Source organism: Mytilus edulis, chromosome 12 (assembly GCF_963676685.1).
Source record: "Mytilus edulis chromosome 12, xbMytEdul2.2, whole genome shotgun sequence".
NCBI classification, from domain to species: domain Eukaryota; kingdom Metazoa; phylum Mollusca; class Bivalvia; order Mytilida; family Mytilidae; genus Mytilus; species Mytilus edulis.
The window spans coordinates 76,501,597-76,526,416 of NC_092355.1; the positions used below are offsets into that span (position 1 = coordinate 76,501,597).

A 24,820-nucleotide genomic window follows, 5' to 3' on the forward strand; every position below is an offset into this window, starting at 1 on the left:
GATTTTCAACATAAATTTATTTTGCTCTACACATTTTATGATGTCCAAGTAATGAGGTCATGACATCAATATAAATCCATATAGTAACCAATGAGATAAAAGAGAAATTTATTTAATGTCTTCCTAAAATCTTTGGATAAAAACAGGTCACATTTACTGGTACATATTGTGTGTATGCTGTACTTAAATATAAAAACACAAGTAAATTTTATACATATATATATACTCTCACCACATTGATGTCATCGATTCAATGGACTTAATTAAGTATAATGGAAATAGGTCTATTAGTGTAAATAAAAGTGAAATAATTAGAAGGATTAGAATACACATGCAGTATATGTTCCAATGACATACAGGGATAGAATTTTGAGAAAAATTTATTGTAAGTAATAATTTCATACTTAATGCCAATAATTGTTTATTTCTATGTTTTGTGTATGGTCTCCTTAAAGTTTTATTATGAGGAGGATTAAGGGGGTGGGGCTAATGGGTAATGGGCCTCCCCTTTTAAAAAAAAAATGTTTGATTAATTTATTTCGGGATCAAATCACTGAAGCATGATTTAAGCGGGTCCCTTTTAAAAAAATTTGGATCTGCCACTGCATACCACAGACATATACAGAAATTAAGGATGTTTTATAATTTTAAAAAATTCTAATATACACTGTATATCTATCAATTAAAAAAAATATTTATATTGATATGCATGCAATATTGCATTAGTGATAAATTTAATAATCTGTCACCTAAGGATATTTGCCTATAGATGTTTTATGTCTCACTAGCTGTTGGGCATGGAAGGCTTTCAGTATCAAATTAGAGTTTTGCCCCCAATTTCATGGTCCACTGAACATAATTATAAAAATGATAGTGCTAGCTATAGTGGGTCATCTGTTTACTATGGAAACATTATTGTTATTGATTTAAGGTGGTACCTAACACTACAGGGAGATAACTCTGTAAAGTCAGCTATTGGACTTATTCTTTTTCTACAGGTCTGGGAGGGGGGGGCTGGTCATTTTGAAATCAAACATACAAAATTTCTTGATCCCCCCTATTATATTTCACTTTTTTTTATTTGATCCCCCCAGTAAAAACATTTTTTTTTAAATGACCCCCTCCCTATCAAACATGCCAAAATTTTAACATGCAAAACACTTATCATATTATTTCATGAAAATATTGAAAATGATATATTAAGTGGATTGAATCAAAAACATATTTGAGGGAAAATTGTCTTGAAATAGGGCACTTCCATGAGGCCTCTTCCATGAATATAAGCATGATAGGTAGCACAAGCCAGTGCTTTGAGTAATTTTTTTCTGACTTTTTTTTCTAATTTCCTGTATTGTGCTATTAAAGAAAACTTGATCCTAAGTAACTCTAAAAGATAACTTTTTGAAACAGTAACAACATTTATTCACTAAATGGAATCTATTATATGGCCTTCTCTTGAACACTGCTTAAACTTAAGTTTTATGTATGGCCTTATTGAGTTGCTAAACTTTTATATGGAGATTATAAGTTACTCATTTATTGTCCCATTTCATTCATATATGTGTGATAGTACATGTAACATTTTGATTTATTAGCCTAAAAGTACAAATTTTGCAGGAGTAATTTAAGAGGTATACATAAATTAATGGACCCAAAGAGATCTTGTAATGAAATCAAAAAGTTACATTAGTGGTGTTCATCATCTTAAAATCATTTTGTATTCATATTACAATGTTTGTATGCAGATTCTAAGATGAATATTTAATCATTTATTGGAGAATAAATTACTCTACACATTATTCTTTCATGATGCGGCATACTTTGTGTTTTGGGACAAAATTTTGCACAAATCACTGTAGATTTCTCCTTAACTTATACTTAATTTCTCTCAAACTATTAAGCTGATTAAAACAAATTTTGGCAGTTATGCTTGTTAATTTAGTGATCAAAGTGAGTGAAATACATGTATAACGACTGAATTATTTGGATTATGAAGCAATTACATCACCAAATTCTTGTGATGTCTTAATTAACTGTATATGAATGGTGTTAAAAATATATTTCTATTTGACTGTTGCAATGTTCTTCTTGACATGTTCATGATGTTGTTTCTTGAAGTATGTGAAATACTTATTTCCATGTGTAAAAAATATTGATCCCTTTGAATTTATAAAAAAATTTGAACCCCCTTTTCCACACACAGAAAAAAACTTGATCCCCCCTGTTTTTTGACCACCCCATCCTCCCAGATAAATAATGATAAGTCCCTTTAAAAAAAAGTGTTATAATTACGTTGTGTTGTCAAAAGAATACTAAGCTTCTTAATGATCAAAATTAGTGTTAAATGTCAATTTAAACTGCTATATAACCAGTGTAATTTTTCTGGCAAAACGGTTGGTTCAAAATTTTTGAATTTTTTATATGTTTGTTAAATACTTTGACAAACTTTTATGAAAATTAAACGAGCTAAATAATTTTTAGTAAAAGTGTTGGGTACCACCTTAAATGATCTTAAATGCAAAGTATTAAGAATTAAGTTTCTGAATTTCATGAGTTGATAATTGCCTACAATTTAAAATTCAAGAATTTGCATACAAGTATGCCACTTGAAAGTATATTGTATTTGACCTGGATGAGAGTTTAGATGAGGTTTACAAAATAGAGAATAACAGGCAAAATGTACAGAATTAAGGGGGAAAAAATAAATAGGGAAAAGAAGGAAAACTAAAACTAAATAAATATTAGAGAATAAGTGCTGAAATGAAATTTATGTAAAGAATAGAGATTAAAGAAAAACAATCTAATATACATGTATTAAAGAATAAAGATACATGTAAAAATTGTATACATAACGCCCGTAGCCAGGAATTTCCAATGAGGGGTTATTTGGACTCATGAACTCAACTTTAACAGTCACAATTTGAACAGAACGTTGACTTTAACGGTGCTTATTTGGTTTCAAGGGGGGTTCATCTGAACCCCCCTGGCTACGGGTATGCATAACCCCTATCTAGACCTTAATAAATCAAGCCATATTAATACATAAATGACAAATACTCTGATAATTGTGTTTAGGTCAGACAGGAATTTGTCTGCAAAAGACTCATAAGTAACTCGATCGATCTCCAATAAAAAAAAAATTAAAGGCCAAATACTTTACAAAATTAAAAAATTAGAAACAGTCAGGGGCATTACTTAAACAAGTAATATTTTTAAGTTACTTATATATTTAAGTAATTTTTGTTTTTGAAAATAATAAAATCACTTAATAGAGTTATTTTAAATTCTAATAGAAGCATAGCTTAAAATTGTAGTTTGAATAAGTTATTGTATCATTTTCTATCCAAAAAAAAAGAATTTATAAGATTTAAGAAGGAGTATGGAGATAAAGGTTTAAATTAAAAATAATGACAAATTACTTGAATACGGTAAGTTGTTTTATACATTTTTGAAAAAAATATAGTAATAACACTTATTTAAGGAACACATCATGTAGTTGATTTGGGTTAGCAGTTAAAAAGAACTTGAAATCTTAATTAATTCACAAGTATGTATCTATTTATATCAGTCATTGTGTCAGTCTATCTTCAAGATTTTGGAGGAAAATGATAATTTAATAGTCCCAAGAGACCAACTTTGACCCAGAAGCATCCATGGGTATGAAAGATAAGTGATAAGTGTGTCAGTATGTTAATTAGTGTTTCAGACGGATTATATTTCATGGGGAAAAATAACCAGATGACTGTGAAAATTTGTTAAAGCTAGTAAAATCTGCATCATTGGACAACTATAAAAATAATATTTAGAAAAGTTACATATATATAAGTAATATTTAAAATAGCCTCGTTTTCAAAATAACTTGTATAGGTAATTTTAATTGTTACTTGTTTAAGTAATGCCCCTGACTGATAAATGAAACTGGTTAATAATATAATAGAGCAAAAAAGTTAGACTGTGTGTACAGTACATTATTAGACTTGCTACATGATCCTTCCTAATTTTTTATGCCCCACCTACGATAGTAGAGGGGCATTATGTTTTCTGGTCTGTGCGTCCGTTCGTCTGTTCGTCCGTCTGTTCGTCCGTCCGTCTGTTCATCCGTCTGTCCCGCTTCAGGTTAAAGTTTTTGGTCAAGGTAGTTTTTGATGAAGTTGAAGTCCAATCAACTTGAAACTTAGTACTCATGTTCCTTATGATATGATCTTTCTAATTTTAAAGCCAAATTAAACTTTTGACCCCAATTTCACGGTCCACTGAACATAGAAAATGAAAGTGCATGTTTCAGGATAAAGTTTTTGGTCAAGTTAGTTTTTGATTAAATTGAAGTCCAATCAACTTGAAACTTAGTACACATGTTCCTTATGATATGATCTTTCTAATTTTAAAGCCAAATTAAACTTTTGACCCCCATTTCACGGTCCACTGAACATAGAAAATGAAAGTGCATGTTTCAGGTTAAAGTTTTTGGTCAAGGTAGTTTTTGATGAAGTTGAAGTCCAATCAACTTGAAACTTAGTACACATGTTCCCTGTGATATTATCTTTCTAATTGTAATGCCTAATTATATTTTTTATCCAATTTCACGGTCCATTGAACATGGAAAATGATAGTGTGAGTGGGGCATCCGTGTACTTTGGACACATTCTTGGTTTTTTTCAATTTTGCCCCTTTAACATTTCACTGCTATAACTAGGAGATTACCATTATACTGACATCTGCAGGGGCAATCTGTAGACAGGCAGTTATCAGCAAACATATAAATTAGTAAAAAAAAAAAAGATAGGGAATTGTAGCAAGTCTAAGTACATTATACATGTTATATAAACACTGTTTTAGAGATGAATTTTATTTCATTTATTTTCAAAGAATTAATACAGACCTATTGCATGGTGGCCTTTGGCTTTTGTCTGCTCTATGGTTGGGTTTTTTGTCGCTTAGACACATTCCCCATTTTCTTTCACAATTTTATCATTCATAGAAAGAGGACAATAATATACATAAAATTAAGAATTGAAATGGGAAATGTATTAAAGACACAACAACCGGACCATAGAACAAACAACAGCAGAAGGTCACCAACAGGTCTTCAATGCAGCGAGAAATTCCCACACCCAGAGGTGTCCTTCAGCTGGCTACTAAACAATATATATATACTAGTTTAGTGACAATTAATGAACACCATATTAAACTCCAAATTGTACACAAGAAACTAAAATTAAAAATAATACAAGACTACATGTAACAAAGACCAGAGGCTCCTGACTTGGGACTTGGGTCTCTTGTATGCATACATATATTTTGTCAATCAACCATTATAGAATCCTGGCACTTACATTAACAGAGTGCTTCAATATATATGTAATACCCAACTTATGATTTTTTTTTCTGTTTGTCAAAAGTTGTTTTTTCTTTTTAGCTCACCTGACCTAAGAAAGAGGCCATCTGAGCTTTTGCCATCCCTTGGCATTAATTGTTGAATCATCCATTGTCTGGTGTACACTTTTTCATAGATCTTGTCTTCTGAAACTACTGAATTAATTCATTTTAACCAAACTTAGGCTAAATGGGTATATATTTTGTAATAATTAGCTCACAGGGATCCTTCAAGGGCCCCATGTGAGCTTATGCCATCACTTGGAATCTGTCTTCGTAAACTATTTAAAAAATCTTCTCCTCTGAAACTACTTTAAACTTCCAACTTTAAATAAATGTTCCTTAGGGTATCAAGTTTATAAATTGTATCCGAAGTTTTGATCCATCAACAAACATGGCTACCATGGCTAAAAATAGAACAATGGGGTCAAATGCAGTTTTTGGTTTATATCTCAAAAACTGAAGCTTTTAGAGCAAATCTGACATTGGGTAAAATCGTTCAATTGGTCAAGGTCTATCAGCCCTGAAATTTTCAGACGAATCAAACATGCCATTGTTGGGTTGCTGCCACTGAAATTGGTAGTTATAACAAAATTTTGCAGTTTTTTGTTATTATCTTGAATATTATTATAGTAAACTGTATAAGCAGCAATAATGATCTACAAAAAAGTTGATATGACCAAAAAAGTCAATTGACTCCTTAAGGAGTTATTGCCCTTTAAAGTTAAATGTTAGAAGGAACTTTTTAGTTCATACTAATTATTTTATAGCTGTTTAACTAATTCATCAATGTTTCTATTTCTTTTGAATCCTCATTTATAGGTTTTTATTGATTTTGTCACCAATTGTAGAATCTGTTTTGATAAGATTCCAGTATTTCCTGAATTATTAACTGTTTAAAGTTTTCTGCTGAAGAACTCGATTTATTATTCGTAACGATTGATACATTGTATCTATTTTCAACTTTGGTTTTTTTCTAGACATAAATTCATAGAAATTGATCCAATATCCACCTATTTAAATAAGGTGAAAATCATAACTCTGTCCTGATTTCATAGACAGAATTTCATAGAAATTAATATCCATTAGTGCAAATCACAATTTAGAATTAATGTGCCTTTAAGCAGTTCATGTGTAAAAAAAGGATGTTACTGTGGATTTATTTATTTTCATGGGTATCAATTAAAGATCAAAGAAATTTTGTATATTTTGCCAATATTTGTTTTTTTTGTTTTGTCAAAGTATTTTTACAACCCGATGGCAAATTTTTAATTCGTTTAACATTTATATTCGTGGTTCAGCTGTTTCAACCAAAACGCCAAAACTGGTATCCCATGAATAATAAGGCAGCAACCATTTGATTTTCTGGGGGGGACTATGGTTTTTTTTGTAAAAAAAAGTTTGTTTCCAGTTTTTGAGAAAAAAATAATTTGTTTTTGATTCTGAGAAAAAAAAATTGTTTGTTTCACCCTCAGCTGCCACTATATGTAATACTAAAATTGAAAGAAAAAAATTGTTTTCGACTTGTCGCGAAAAAAATAGATTGTCCAGAAAAAAAAACCATAGCCCCCCCCCAGAAAATCAAATGGTTGCTGCCTAATGAATCCACAGTAAATATTTTCAGCATGAATGATGAAGTTTTATGCCATTCTGTTCTTATTTCAGATTGACATATCCATAGAACATGCAGTTACCCTAGACCATGTAGACAAACAGGAAGAGAAAGGTCTCTGATTCAGTTCTCTGTGAAGTTCAAGGTCTTTCTTAGTCTGAATATGGGAAGATGTGAAAGGTAAGTTTGAAAGTTTGCAAGTGTGCAAAAATATGTTATTTCTAACAAAATGTGCTGTTTCACAAATAAAATACTCTGTGTCTTAGACACTTATGTAGCAATTGCAATAAGGCCACTAATATTGGTGTATGAAATGATTGTAAGCTGTATTTGCCTGACCGGTTAAACTCACCCATGCCTTCATTTTCATGCATGGATCATTTATGGATCAAGTTTATCTGATAATTGAAAATAGCGTCAAATTTTCAGACAAGTAAAGCTGGCTTAAATGTTAATTCCTGTCATTTGGGCTCTTGCCGAGAGTTGTCTCATTGGCAATTTTACCACATCTGCTTTTTTAATTGACATTTGAATGTTGTATATTATATATATATACATATTACAATCACACAATAGCTGGCCAATTGTTAATAAGCATCCATGTTCACAAATAACTTCATTTGTGCAATTAAGGGACATGCTAAGGAAGACCTTTTTTTATGCCCCTGCAGTAGTTTTACCCTTGACCGTCTGTATGTACATCCTTCCATACCTCCCAAAGTTTGTTACTGTTTCCTAACTTCAGTTTGCCTCAACCAAATGTTACGAAACTGATACACAATGCTTATTACCACAAAACACAGATCAAGTTTGAATTTTGGTTGCATCATGTACTTTAACCGTTCAAGAGTTATGCCTCTTTACAAAAAAAATTGCTGAATTTTTCTTTTCGTTTTCTAATTTTAGTTTGCCTCTGAACCAAATGCTATGAAACTAATACACAGCAATGCTTATTTCCACAAAATACATATCAAGTATGAATTAAGGGACAGGGTCACTTACCTGTTGTTCAGTTATGCCCCTTAACAAATGAAAAAAGATGCTTATATTTGTAGTTTCCATTCTCTAACATTGGTTTGCCTCAACTAAATGCAATGAAACTTATACACAATGCTTGTTACCACAAAATACAGATCAAGTTTGAATTTTAAGGGGGTCACTTTAACTTTTCTAGAATTATGCCTCTTCACAAATTGAATGATTGCTGAAATTTTCATTTTCATTCATTAACTTTAGCTTGCACCTCAACCAAATGCTATGATATTTTAAACAATACTTATTCCCACAAAATACAAATCAAGTTTGAATTTTGAGGTTGTCACTAAATTTTCTAGAGTTATGCCCCTTTGAAAATGAAAAAATTGCTGAATTTTTGTTTCCAATCTCTAAATTAAGTTTGCATAAACCAAGTTTTATGGAACTTATACACAATACCTATTACCACTAAATCAGATCAAGTGTTTTTGGTAGAGTCACTTTTACTGTTCTTCAGTTATGTCCTTTTATAACTTTATATGATATATGCAAGCTGGGGCATCAAATGTGATCCATTGATACATTCCCCATTTAATTTTTTGTTTAACATCGATTTTTTTTGGGGTGTCCAAGCCGATAATTTAGAGTTGAAAGGGCAATCAAAATGCATCTTTTTTGTTGTTAGCCCTATTGAAAACTATTGTACAGCATTTTGTATAGGGAGGGAAACTTTGTATAGTAAAAATGATCAACACCATAAGATCTACTAATAAGTCACATCCTTTTCTTTGTAGGATACATAGAAATCTTGAAGAACAAATTGGTGCGAGTCTTAAAAGGCACAGATTTGAAGATAAACAAGAGAAAAAGAATGACAAACATGGTTTAAAGGACTGCAGACTTCCTGATATCTATTGAACTGTTCTTTTTGGTATAAATGTAATAATGCAATATCAACTTATTTGTATAGGCATACATCCTGTAAATCTTGTTGGTGCCTTTTAAGCTCCTTAAATGCAATCACTATTAAGTAAAAATTATCATGATTGTAGTTCTTTATTTGAGTTAGTAATTGCATATGTATGCATTATCATATACCATACCTTTCAGCAATCTTAGTCTTTTTAATTTAGAAATAAATTTAAAAACAAGTTATTCTTATTGAATTTTATTTTCTATGTTTAACCTGTTATATGCATGTAGCAACCTTTATATTTCTTAAAAAATACTTTTTTCTGAACTATAATGAAAGTAAGGTTATAATCAAAATACTTTTTTTTAAGGGAGACATATTTTTTATGAATCATAATAATTCAACAAATGTTAGAAACAAGTTTACATACAAATTTTCTTATGTATCAAAATTCTGTGTTGTGAAAAGATTTTGTTTTTTTTCAGGATTTTTCCCAATATGTTTCAAGAAATCAAAATGCATAATTTTTTATTGTTGATTTTTATTCAGGATTTTTCCCGAAATGGGTAAAAAGAAATCAAAATGCATAATTTTTGCCTGTAGATTTTATTTCGGGATTTTTCCCGAAATGGGTAAAAAGAAATCAAAATGCACAATTTTTGCTTGTAGATTTTATTTCGGGATTTTTCCCGAAATGGGTAACAAGAAATCAAAATGCATAATTTTTGCCTGTAGATTTAATTTTCGGGATTTTTTCGAAGTGGGTAAATAAAATCTATGCACCAAGTGTGTGTCTGATATTAGTTTTATATTTTTGGGATTTTTCCCGAAATGTGAAAAGAAATTATTAGTCATGAGATCTAGCATATACATTTCATATTTTCGGGATAAATCCCGAAATATTTGAAGACATCTGTGTTATACATTTTGTACTTAATTTATTTTTGTCGGGATATTTCACGAAATGTGTTTCAGGTCTGTTTGTTAAAATGCTTTGCCAACATATATGTCATAAAATTTAATGTTGAAAATGATTTCGGGACATTTCCCAAATAAATAGCTGTCATATACATTTTTACCACAAATATTTTAAAACTGTCATATATTTTGGGAAATTTCCCCAACATTTATTGTAAGTTTTATCAATTATGAGAATAAAAACATGGAATATTGTAAAAGTTGTGTATTTCTTAATGAAATCTGTATTCATTTATAGTAAACATTGAAAAAGATTATAAAAAGGAATAAAATGGATTTTACTCTTTTAAAATAGAGTCTGTTTTATACAAGTTGGTTTATAAGCGTTTAGTTTGCTAGTCTGCTGCTTCAGGTTGAAATTGTGTAAACGAATTAGATTATAAAAGTTAAGTTTTTTTTATCTTTTTTCAAAGATATGCACGAAATATTACAGACTCCTCCTTCTACAAGCCTCCTGAACAAAATGAATTCAATTAAACAAGAATCTTGTAGCTCATTTTTAGCAGATAAACTTGTACACAATTCTATACATGGTACTCATGCCTAACTAGAAATTTAAAATAGCGAGAGAAAAAATTGTGCAAGTCTGCATGTTGATTGATATCTATAAATTTGTATTTTTTTTTATTGGTATCAAAGTCAATGACACTTTGTCTGAATGGATCAAAGCTATTCGATCATGCATTCAGAGACGCATACAAAAACTAAGATGTAATATGAGTACAAGAGTTTCTAACCCTTTCAAGAATCCGGAGGTTGTGGATGCTTTATCCTCTTTGCATGACAAATATGTCGTTGTTCCGGCAGATAAAGCCTCAAATAATATTGTCTTCATATGTAAAAAACATTATTTGCAATGTCTCACTACAGAGCTTGGAATTGATCAAACTACTGGTAATCCTACATATTCTTTAACATCATTTACCAAGGATGAAATTTTACAAAATCATAAATCTGTTCTTCTTTCTTTTGGTATCAACATCAAAGAAAACGACGAAAACTTGCCCTCATTATACTGGATACCTAAATTACACAAAACTCCATATAAAGAACGATACATAGCTGGGTCTTCAAAATGTTCGACTAAACATCTTTCTAAAGTATTGACTACTATTCTTTCTACAGTTAAAGATGGGCTTCAAAAATATTGTGAGGAGATATATTCTACCAGTGGTGTTAACCAGATGTGGATTCTCAAAAATTCGAAAGATCTACTGCTTAACCTTCGATCACAATCTTTGCAATTTTGCAGCAACATAAAAACTTTTGATTTTTCCACGCTATATACTACTATTCCCCATGCTCAGTTAAAAGATCGACTTCACCAACTCATAAAACAGAGCTTTTTCTATAAAAATGGGAATCGTAGATACAAATTTCTTGTTTTGGGATACAATACTTCATATTTTGTGAAGAATCACACTGAATCTTCCAGAAAATATACTGAAGATGATATTATTAAAATGCTGGACTTTTTGATCGACAATATATTTGTTGAGTTTGGAGGATTTATATTTCAACAGACAGTCGGTATTCCAATGGGTACTAATTGTGCACCCCTGCTGGCTGATTTGTTTTTGTATTCGTATGAAGCAGAATTTATTCAGAACCTTCTAAAAGACAAAAAGAAAAAGCACCTTGCGAAATTCTTTAATTTTACTTTTCGATATATTGATGATGTTTTATCGTTGAACAACCCATACTTCAGCCAATACTTACATCTCATATATCCCAGTGAACTTGAAATTAAGGATACTACTGATACTAGAAGGACTGCTTCATACCTTGATCTTTTCCTCAATATTGACGTAAATGGACGACTTCACACAAAAATCTATGATAAACGGGACGATTTCAACTTCCCAATTATCAATTTCCCATTTCTCAGCAGTAACATACCCTCTGCCCCTTCGTATGGTGTTTACATATCACAATTGATACGTTATTCCCGTGCATGTTCACACTATACGGACTTCATATACAGGAGTGTGCTCCTTACGCAGAAACTGCTCAAACAAAGTTATGAGGAGGACAGATTAAAATTGACACTCCGTAAATTTTATGGACACCATCACGAATTGGTTGATCCATATGATGTCTCTTTAACCAAACTAGCTAAGGACATTTTTACCACATGGTAGATTGTGGTTTGTCATTATGTCGTCTAATCTTTTAATTACCAAACGTGACTTATTCCCGATTGTGACCGTTTTGCTGAATGTGAATTCGAATTACTATAAGACGTGTTTCTGTACTTGTTTATCCCAAATTCATGTATTTAGTTTACATGTTTAATGTTATATTTGTAATTCTCATCAGATTTTGTCAAATGTGTTGACGTCTTCTTATTATATACATGTATTTAGGTATGACGTATAAAAAAAATAATCACCTCCTCTTTATTTATTATATTAAAGTTTGTACGATCATTTACGTTTGAAGTTGGATTCATAACAAACTGGACATATATATATATTACAGTTAATTGCTATTAATAAGTATTGCAATATGCATTTTGTTTTAATGAATTATCAGTATTTAGTTCTAAATCAATCCTAATTCTATCTCATTTTTGAATGATAGTTTTTCATATGTGACGTCATGCTGTTTCTAAATTTCATAAATTCAAATGTGGCATAACGTTTCTGCCTTTTCGCCATCGTATGCAGTGGCGGATCCAGGGGGCGGGGGGGGGGGGGGGGGGTTCCGGGGGTGCGCACCCCCCCTTTATTTTTGCCGATCAATGCATTTGTATCGGGACATATGTTTTGCATCCCCCCTTTGCCCTGGGTGCCCTGGGTTAGCACCCCCCTTTCCAAAATTCCTGCATCCGCCCCTGGTATGTGACGTCACAATTTTTTTAATTACGTTGACGCCAGGACTGATTCGGATGTGTGTCTATTTTGTGATAAACTTGGGTTTAGTTTTCTGTAATTAGTTAATATTTCAGTTTCATTATGTATATCTCTTTCATATTCATTTGTTAAAATTTACTGTTTGCAATATCATTAAGTATTCTATATAATAAGGATGTTCTTATCCCGTGCATAAAAACAATGCCGTATTTGTCAAAACCTTTTCAACTTTTGATCTTCAGTGTTGTACAACTTTGTACCTTTTCACGTTCGATCTTTTATATCTAGGCGTTATCTATTCAGCTTTAGTTTTCTGTAATTAGTTAATACTTTAGTTTCTTTGTGTATATCTCTTTCATATTCATTTGATAAAATTTACTGTTTGCTATAGCATGAATTGTTCTATATAATAAGAATGTTCTTATCCCGGGCATAAAAACAATGCCGTATTTTGCGAAACCTTTTCAACTTTTGATCTTCAGTGCTGTACAACTTTGTACTTTTTTCACTTTCGATCTTTTATGTCTGGGCGTCACTGGTGAGTCTAGTGTGGACAATGCGCTTTTTTGGCGTATTGAATTTTAAACCTGATGCTTTTTGTTATCTATTAATCATGTTTTTCTGTGTCTAATATGTTCTCCTATTTATTTGTATTGTAGTCCTGTAATATTATGTTGTCATTTCAATGTTATATTTAACTTTGCCATTAAAGTGCGAGGTTTGGCATGCCTTAAAACCAGGTTCAACCCACCACTTTTATTCCCCTTTAAAAGTGTCCTGTACCAAGTCAGGAAGATGGTCATTGTTATAATATTGTTCGTTTCTCTTTGTGTTGCATTTTAACGTTGAGTCGTTTGTGTTTTCTCTTATTTTTGAGATATTGAGATAAGACGTGGCACGGTACTTGTCTATCGCAAATTCATGTATTTGGTTTTCATGTTACATTTGTTATTCTCGTGGTGTTTTGTCTGATGATTGGTCTGTTTCTGTGTGTGTTGCGTTTCGGTGTTGTGTCATTGTTCTCCTCTTATATTTAATGCGTTTCGCTCGGTTTTGGTTTGTTACCCCGATTTCGTTTTTTGTCCATGGATTTATGAGTTTTGAACAGCGGTATACTACTGTTGCCTTTATCTATACAATCGGATTTGATCTCAACTCATGATTCACCAACAATACAGCTGCCAAACAGAGACGATAATGTTGCACTCAGCACAATATCAAACATCGCTTCATATGACGCTACAGTAACAACAATAACCCCTCTCAAAACTATCCAACTTGTCCTTCATGCTCTGGAAACATATTCGACTATGATTTCATCATCTGTGTTGTATGTGACGAAAAATTACATTTTCAATGCCAAAACATTACATCAGACTTTTTCAAATCAATGAGCTTCGAAACATTATAACGTTTTCATTGTATGCAGTGTACCGTCTCGTTAAAAAACCTATCAATTTGTGAACAAGAAACAGACGATCAAATCACTGAACAAAGTGCTAACTCCCTGAACTCACCTGAACAATCAAATTGTTAAATTATCATCAGAAACTGGTACATCTGATCACATCTCTAGACCACTTGCGTTTAAATATGTATAGTATTCAACAACTTATAAATGCAAGAGCTCCTGAAAACATAACATCAAGCTCTCAGATCCAAATAGATCAACCAGACACCACCAAATAGGAAGCATATCAAACGGTACCAAAGAAACAGAAGAACGTAAAGCAAGAAGATCTAAAGTCTAAGCTTGCCATTGCAGAAGCTCATAGTACAGCTCTAGAAAACACCGTTTTAGATAACAATAACACAATAAGGAACTTGAAACTTGCTCAGTTAGATCTTAATGATATCAGCCAAAATAGAGTAGACTATATCAGCTTGAACCATAATGTGTTGACCACAAATGCTACTTATCAAAACTGCCATTGTGCAAAACTGAATAACAGGGTTAAAGAACTAGAACGAGAAATGACCAATCTCGGATTAATAAACTTCGAAACCCAAATTATAACGCTCAGGAATCAAAATCAAAATAACTTCAACTCACAAGTTTCTGTACATATGGTGCGACCACAACATGTTTTTCATGTTACCACGACAACAGCACCAAATCAATGGATGCAACAAGCACAACCTCAGCCATTATTCCATCATGGTGTATCGGCTCCTCCACCGTATATGTATAGACAATCAGATAGAATACCAGAAGCTTCAAGACTAACTCAGAGACATAATATTAATCAGCAAGTTCAAAAAGCTCTAATGTTCAATCCTATACCAAGAGAACTTGTAACTCAGTTACCGACCTCTGATAGTAATAACTGTATTGCTGGTAACCAAACATCGTCTCAACAATTTTTTTTAACCAATCATACAGAACTCAAAGAAAAGGCAATGTTGAATCCAACATGCAATCTAAAGATACTGGAGATGTAAGTAACACACTGAGCATTGATAGTAAAAACAGTTTTGCTGTCATAGAAGACTTGAAATTTAAAGTTCCTAAAGATAAATATAACACATTGAGTCAAAGATTATAGTAAAAATAGAATTGCTGTCCGCATAGAAAATGCTATAGAGAAAGTGCCAAATAGTTCTATACAGTATCGTCATTCTACAGTTTCAAACTTACCACACGATTCTCATCAAAACATAAAATTCATCCCATCAAAAGACTCATCTGCTATTAATAGTTAAAACTGTTTTGCTGTTAAACATTTGAAGGAAACAAAGAATTCAGACAATTATCCCAAAGCTGTTCAACCACATCCAAATCATCCTGTTCACAGTGGGCAAAAAAATGGAACTTCTTTTTTAGACAAAGGACAAACCATTCTCATAGATCCATATATAGCGACCCCCCTGTGAATCGAATGATGTAACCTTGGAAAAAGCAAGTTCACTACGTATTGTCTCCTTCAATATTAAAGGCTTCATCTCTAACAACAAGAGTGCACACGCTGAAATGTCTCGCCTTCTTTACTTATCATTGATATTATGCTTATAGTCCTAAATATAAAGCTTTATTACAACTGTCACATCAACTCAACATTTACCAAATAAAATAAACATTGATCAAAGGTCAGAGGAACCATGCAAGGCATACATGTACAGCTAACAATTCTTTCATACAACAAATACAGTTGACCTATTGCTTATAAATTAAGAAAAACAGACAAAAACACAAATACATAAAACTCAGTAATAAACCGTAAAATTGAGGTCAAGGTAATATAAAACCTGCACGACTGACATATAGATTATACACTATTTCTTTACACCAAATATAGTTGACCTATTGCTTATAGTATTAGAAAAATAGTCCAAAACTCAAAAACTTAACTTTGACCACTGAACCATGAAAATGATGTCAAGGTCAGATTACACCTGTCAGCTAGACATTTACACCTTACAATCATTCCATACAGCAAATATAGTAGACCTATTGCATATAGTATAAGAAAAACAGACCAAAACACAAAAACTTAACTGTAACCACTGAATCATGAAAATGAGGTCAAGGTCAGATAACACATGCCAGTTGAACATGTACACCTTACAGTCAAGTGAACATGTCTGACGGGCACGAGGACCTTGTAAGGTACGCACATACCAAATATAGTTATCCTATTACTTATAACAAGAGAGAATTTAACATTACAAAAAAATCTTTTTTTCTAGTAGTCACTGAACCATGAAAATCAGGTCAAGGACATTGGACATGTGACTGACGGAAAGTTCGTTACATGAGGCATCTATATACAAAGTATGAAGCATCCAGGTCTTCCACCTTCTAAAATATAAAGCTTTTAAGAAGTAAGCTAATGCCGCCGCCGTATCGGCCGCCGGATCACTATCCCTATGTCGAGCTTTCTGCAACTAAAGTTGCAGGCTAGACAAAAATTATTTGAATGAACTGCTAGATAAACACGACATATTGTTTTTAAGGAAAAATGGCTTTCTATTTATGAAAAAGAACAAAACCATTCAGACTTTCTCACCTTCTGAAGACATATTGATGATGATGAACCAATGTCCCCAAAAGATCGACCGAGAGGACATGGTGGTATCACAATCTTATACAGAAAATCTATGTCTTCAATGTTTTATCAACTTCCAGACGGAAACAACAGAGTTCAAGCTATTGAAAAATCTATAACCAGAAATCCTACTTGCCTTATTAATGTATATCTTCCTTCTAGAGGTTTCGATAGTGGACACGATGCTAATAAATTATCCTCAAGTATCAAGAAAACCACTCAATTATTATAGCAGAGGACTTTAAAGCCTCGTGTATTAAACATTAAAAGGCCTCCCAAGATGAATTGTTCAAACATTTTTGTAAAGAGAATCGAATGGAACTTCCAGTTAAATACCCAGCTGATCACACATATTTTCAAAGAACATCTAGATCACAAATTGACTACATATTGGTCAAATTTGTTGAGAACATTATAAGATTAAAAGAACTTATTCAAGTTAAAATCCTACGTGAAGGTCACAACACTTCTGACAATTATCCTGTGTCTGCCGATCTCTGTATAGAACTAAGGGCTAGTCAGAAACAGTATAGAGGATATATCTGTACCAAAATTAACTGGAAAAAGTTAGTAAGCAAAACTATGAACTCAATGACTGTGACCAATAGTAGACAAGATAATATGACACATGACTGACTGACTAATGAACCAGAAAAATAGAGTAGAACTGTACTAAAAAGATATAAGAGAATAGAAGAATTGATGAACTCTAAATAAACATATAATAAAACTACTAATTAATATTAATTATTCTGCAAGAAAATAAATATTAATGCTAAACACTCTACCACATTGAGAACAATATAAGATTAAAAGAACTTATTCAGGTTTAAATCCTACGTGAAGGTCACAACACCTCTGACAATTATCCTGTGTCTGCCGATCTCTGTATAGAACTAAGGGCTAGTCAGAAACAGTATAGAGGACATATCTGTACCAAAATTAACTGGGAAAAAGTCAATAAGAATAACTATAATATTCTCTAAAAGTACAGGAAGTACTGAAGGATAGAAACTACCTTAACATTAGAACACCATATGGAATTGATCAAGCTACAAATTAAATACTTACTGGTTTAAATAACGCATTGGATACATGCTATCCTCGAAGAAAATCTAAATTTATTAGAAAGAACAAGATAAGCTGGTCACCAAAACTAGCCAATACCGTCAGTAAATCAAAAAAGGCATTCTTCCTCTGGAAAAAAAGCAGGATCTCCTCCTTCTAAAGATAACATATATAACATACTTAGGCTTGATGCTAAACGTATAGTAAGATCAAAACAAAGACAACAAAGGGCTGACAAAAGAAATCTGATAGGGACAAAGAACTATTCTTTAGATTAAAAAAAAACTTCTCCCAATTCACTCATACTCTGCAGACTCCAGATAATGAATATATGATATGAATGAACTTTTTAAAGAACATTTTGCAAACTTAGCGAAAACAAATGCGAATCACTTTTTCGATAAAGAACATGACAATTTGGTCAAATTAGATGCAGAAAAAATAGTGAAATTATGTAAAAATAAAGACATAACTGTTCAACCTGTTACCTCCTCTGAAATTTCAAAACTTATTTCACAATAAAAAAAAACCGGAAATCTGGAGATGTAGACGGTTTAACATCTGAACATCTTATACACGGAGGTATAGCTCTATTTGACTACCTGACAACTCTGCTCAATAACTTATTCTATACAAAACATGTACCTGCTGCTATAAAAAAGGGACTTCTAACTCCAGTCCATAAAAAAGTCAAGGTGCCAACAATTCCATCAAATTATAGAGGAATAACTGTTATCTCTATCCTATGCAAAGTCTTAGAACTCTATTTACGAGCTAGAATTGAAGGTACCTTGAATAAGCAACAAAATAGACTACAGAACGGTTTCTCAAAAGGTGCTTCCTCAATAAACATTGTTCTTTTAATCACCGAAGCAATGAACGAAGCGAAAGATAATAATGAAAAATTATCTAAATCACCCTAAATGCAGAAAAAAACATTCGATGTCAAAGATCACATGCATCCATTTTGGAAACTATATCACCAAGGAATTACAGGCCCAACCTGGTTACTGATCAGAGAACTATATAAAAATACTCTCAAGTAAAAATCTCAAGGATGTATCGCTCAAGCTTTCACAAACGAACAAGGAGTAAAGCAGGGGGTATTGTATCTGCCAACTTCTACAAAGCATACAATGAGAATATCATAGATACACTTGCAGCAACAAATATTGGATTTAAGATCGGAACCAATTACTTAGGTTGTTAAACGTGTGCAGATGATATTATGCTATGAGCAAATTCTGAACAGGGTACTCAGGGGCGGATCCAGCCATTTTAAAATGGGGGTTCCCAACCCAGGACAAAGGGGGGGGGTCAAATTATATGTCCCCATTCAAATGCATTGAGTGGCTAAAAAAAAGGGAGATTCCAACCCCCGGACCCCCCCCCCCCTGGGATCCGCCATTGATACATCAACTCAACTCCGTATCATTGAAAGCTGTACAAGAAATGATAGAGTGAAAATCAATAGTAAAAAAAAAGAAATATTATTGATCAATAAAAAAAACAAAGAATCAAACCTTGAACTCTTTTCACCGAGAAGATAAGCGAAAAACAGACCATAACGCATCTGGGTATTGAAAGACAAGACATAAATACCCTAAATGAAGTCAATATAATCTCTACTGCTAGAGCTACCATGTATTGTCTCATGGGAGCAGGTTTACATGGAATAAACGGAGTAAATCCATTGATTTCATATAAACTGTGGAGAACATTTGTCATACCAAGAATGCTATACAGCTTTGAAATTCTGAATTTTACCAAGACAGACATTTATAAATTGAAAAATTCCCAGAAAAAGACATGTAAACATCTGCTATCTCTACCACAACGATCTACAGACGCTGCAATATATATTTTGCTCGGGGCAGAATCCATTGAACAACTCATCTAAAAGGCAATGATTTCTCTATTCCTTAGAATTTCAAAACATACAAATTCAATTGAGCATAAAATAGGAATCAGACAATTAGCAACAAAAGATAAGAACTCCAACAGCTGGTATATAAAAGTGGAACGTATGTTCAAGTCATATGGATTGCCCTCTGCGCATCAGATAGTTTTAAATCAAACGAAAAACTGGTAAAGATTGATCCATGATATAATAGATTCAACTTGGAAACCAAATTGGTCTGAGATAGCTGAAACAAAATCAACATTAAATCATATGGAAATAAGCAAATGGAATTTCCGTAATTCCAAATAATTGTTAGAGCACTGTCAGAGACAACAAGAGAGATGTTGCTAAAGGCATAATTAAATCCAGAATACTGACTGGGACGTATAAAACTCAAAGGATAAACAACCGCTTTGATTCAACAAAATCTGCAGACTGCAAACTATGTATGGAAGAAACAGAAAACTATAAACATGTTCTTATTAACTGCAAAAGCCTTAACTCTGTCAGAAAAAAATACCATGTCAGACTCAAACATTTTATGATTGAAAATCAGATCAACTACAACTGCATCTGATTCATTGAATCTGTAATTGTTCTACTCCAATTATTAGTTGACTGTTCCATCAACCGTTGCATACCAAAATCTCAACTAGTAGCTATAGAAAGAATTTGCAAGGACTGGGTATATGCATTACGTACCAAGAGAGCAGAATTTCAGTGAAATATATATAACATTTATACTCTGCATACCAATTAGCAAGAGTGCAGAAATTTAGTGATAATAAACATTTGTACTTGACTCTTTGCTGGTGAACATCACATCATATAAAAATCTAGCTAGTGTCGGTCATGAGAATGGATATAAATAAGACCATATTATTAATGATTGTTTTGTTTGTTATTCCACCCTTAAATACTCCATTGAAATAGAGAGTTAAACCAGTTGCTGAATGATAAATAATATCTAAACTATGACCCTCAATGTTCTATTTTTAACATAAATAATAATAATACATGTTAATAGCAATAAATAACATGGGTTAATGAGTTTTTAGATTTTAATGAAACATCTAATGAGGAACCTCGCTTGATTGTTAACTTTTTATCATCACTGACATAAATAAATCTTATCACATATTTTTATCTTTTAACAAGTGGACATTTTTAAACTTATTAATTTTAAGTTTTATCCATTTTTGAATTTTAAAATCTAATGTTTTAAGCTCATGGCAGTAAAATCTGTACAGTATAAATACAAGTTTTACTTTTTATCCTTATTATTTTTGCTTTACTAAAACAAAGTTACATATTTGATTTACATATTAGAATTTTTATATTTTATAGAGTACGCATTTTAAAAGATTATCCAACCTAGTATATTCTTAATGCGGTGACCCTACAAATAGGGTGTACTTCCGAAGAAGAAGACAGGTGGCAGTCATACTGGTTGATCCTGGGGTACGTAGAGGGCGTACGCTACACTTTGATCGCCAAAACAGTTTCTCATTGTTTTCACAACTTATATGATTATAAAAACGTTAAAAAACATTCCGCTCTAAATACACTTTATAAATGAGCCTCCTCATGGGGTTTGTGATTATGCAAATTTAGGAATAGAAACCTATGTTAAATTCAATTTGAACAAAACTGAACGATCTTTTAACACAACTGAGATGTGGAGTTCTTCCTTTGAGGCTATAGACTTGAAGATATAACGGCGAGCATCCAAATGAACGCTCATGTACGTTTTGTAACAGCAAATCAACAGAGGATGAGTGTCACTCTATTCTCCTCTGCTCCTTATACAATGACTTGAGAGAAAGTACTTTTTATTATATCTTTTCTGACAATGAATCACGAAATATGACCAACGATGAAAAGATTTCCTTTTTGACGACAAACTATCCTAGAAAGCTAGCTAAGAATACATTGAAACCGTTCCGGCATAGACTTTAAGTGTTATATACATACAAAACTTGATAACAGTATATTGTAATTTCTAATTTAATAATGTAGTTGACAGTAATGAGAGTATTTGACTGTAATATTAAAGTTTAAAAAGGTTTATTCATCATGTTCATGGTCAATTTAAATATTTTCCGTTTCTGTATTATAAATATTAATGTATTAGTTATTCAACTGGAAATTTACTATCATGTCGATATTTAAATTTTCTTATTTTTATTCAAATCTCAATTCATCATCATGAATTAATTTTGAAATAAATTGTTCTATTTTTTTCATTATTTTGTTTGAAATCCGTGATCAAAGAAATACGTTTTATGATTTGAAAGTGACTTATAGACCCAATAGGTCGGGTGTTTTTCATTGTTTATATAATATATTTGTATTTTGTTAAACTGTTATTACACATGTCACTACAATAAAAATGAAATTTTTCTGTTAGGATTTTTTTAAGATAGGTTGCAGTCGTACTGGTTGATCCAGGGGAACGTAGAGGGTGTACGCTACACTTTGATCATCAAAACAATTTCTCATTGTTCGCACGATTTATATGATTATAAAAACGTTAAAAAAAATTCTGCTCTAAATACACCTTATAAAATGAGCCTCCTCATGGGGTTTTTGATTATGTGATTCATATTGCGGCAAAACAATTGTGATTATGTGATTACTTGGACATCCCCATGAGGGGCCTCTCTTATCGCTTTTTGTCCGTCATTACTGGACATCACATAGCCTTTGATTCTCGAAAAAAAATTAAGTCAAAATAGAAAATGTCTGACGCCACAAAGGAAAATTGACTGTTGTATTACGTCAATAGTTCAAGTGTCGCAGATTCCTAAATAGCGAAAAGGTTTGTTTCCGCTCGTCGGTAGTAGATATATTCCGTTTTCTGAAATAACGACGCCCCCTCGTTTGAAAGATCATGGACTCGTCCTGAATCTTGTATATTGACTGCTCCATGGTCTTATTTGGTAAACAAATACATGGAAAATGCTGCATAGAAATAATTTCGTAATGGGACATTCCATTCAATATATGAAAAATTTTAGGCAAATTTTAATCACTCACGTGCTTTGATTTAAACCCCTCAGATGCCAAATTGTGCCAGCATTCCCTCAATTTTACATGTTAAGACAACAAAAGACCCAACAGAAACAAAAATGGGCAACCTTCAGATATATTTTAAGCCAATCGGGCATAAGAAATGGCTTTTGATATCCCTCAGAAAAAAAAACCATCCACCCCTTTTAAGATATTAAATTACTCTGAAATGTCCAATGTACTAGTACTAAATGTGATCATGTGAACAGTTTTCTTGACAGAAAACAACAAATGTTGCATTCCAAAACATTATTCGATTTGCAGTATGAAGATCACATAAAAAAAATTAAGAAAAAACCTGACATTTGGTTGTCAATCGGCAATACTTATACAAATAAAGTATAAGTGACCGCTGTCGACAACAAACTAGCAATTGATAGTAATATAAATCGTAAAGAAATAAAATTGAGAATGGACATTGGGAATGTGTCAAAGAGACAACAACCCGACCACAGGGCAGACAACAACAGAAGGTCACCAACAACGTTGTTTGTAGTAAATTTATGGAAGTATATTAACACAGAAAAACACAAAAAAAATATTACAGTAAAAAGAAAACAAAAAGATACCAGAGTGACCTTCAAACTAATAAGCCGAAAACATACTGACAACGCTATGGCTTAAAAAGAGAAGACCAACAGACAAATAATAGTACACAAAAAACTTAGAAAACTAAAGACTGAGCAACACGAACCCCATAAAAACTCAGGTTGATCTCATGTGCTCCGGAAGAATTAACAGATCCTGCTCCACATTCGGCAACCGTCGTGTAGTTCATGTTAGTACAAAACACATTCAGGAAACTAATTTATGTCTAGGACATCATTCAAACGGTATAATCAATGGTACATTTGCGTGTACAATCAATAAGGAAGTTATTTTTAATTCTTTGTTAGATTGACCTTTAAATAGATTTACCTTTGTAAGCTACCTATTGAAAGAGCACTGATAGCTATTACTTGTTCATCAAGTCATTTACGGGGCGATACACAAAGACGATTGAAAAACCTGTAAAACTTGTTTTTAAGTTTATTTTAAACCTATAAATGTGTGCATCTTACAAGGCTCAGCAAGTTTGTATTACGAAGTACAGCTTTTTAATTTGGTTTGCTATGAATTGAATTAATAACTTGGTAAAATCGTGGCTTACAAAGTTGTCTTCTCATATTTAAGAATGAGGTATCCAAAGGGCATATAAACGTGTAACATAAGATATATTTTATCATGTAGTAGCAGAAGGAGGCTTTCATAGATTAGGGAGGATACAGAGGTGTAAATTTAAAAAAGAAGGCGGTCAATATTAAAAAAAAAATAAAACATAAAACACAAGTTTCAACACAAGTTTCAACATATGATGCATCCCTGATAAACTCATGCTCCCATTTTTTTTTTCTTCTCACAATGACCATTTAATATAACACACAAGTTGGTAACATTACGATACTTAAAGCACTGTCTGAATAAGGAAAAGTAAAATAAAAAAATGCCGAACTCAACGAAGATATCAATTCGGAAAGTCCCTTATCAAAAAGCAAAATCAAAAACTAAAATACATCAAACAAATAGAAACCAACTTTCATAGTATATTTATATTTAAAATATATATTCAACAGAGCTAAATAAAATTACCTTTAAAAGTAGTCTTCTTGGATAAAAAGAATATCCATTCTCGTTTCCTTTATAAACATTGCCGATTGCCGACAAGTCATTTCTACATACGGGTATCTAGTATGTAATGCAAGCCTCATCAATGCAATACAACAACTATGTTTATTGAACCGAAAAGATTAAGTTTAAAATAATTTTGTACATAATGTAAACTTGTTTTTGCTTTTAATAATAGCGTTTACTTATAATGCGAATCTTTCTGAAATAATGCAAAAATTTGAGTCATCTTTTTCTTATCTAAATTCCAAAGGAAACAGTTGTAAAAGAGGGACGAAAAATACCAAAGGGACAGTCAAACTCATAAATCGAAAATAAACTGACAACGCCATGGCTAAAAATGAAAAAGGCAAACAGACA

At 32.2% G+C, this 24,820-nt stretch overlaps 1 protein-coding gene and 1 long non-coding RNA gene across 2 annotated transcripts in view; one reads left to right on the forward strand and one right to left on the reverse strand.

The window, feature by feature from the left end:
- The window catches only part of LOC139499134 (uncharacterized), a 14,652-nt gene extending 4,601 nt beyond the window's left edge, over positions 1-10,051 (forward strand). Inside the window, exons 2-3 of the long non-coding RNA XR_011658119.1 lie at positions 7,039-7,165; positions 8,755-10,051. This is a non-coding gene — a long non-coding RNA (uncharacterized lncRNA). The remainder of the gene's footprint in view (positions 1-7,038; positions 7,166-8,754) is intronic.
- LOC139497850 (uncharacterized) overlaps positions 1-24,820 on the reverse strand; it is a 497,218-nt gene that overhangs the window by 306,413 nt on the left and 165,985 nt on the right. The window lies entirely within an intron of this gene.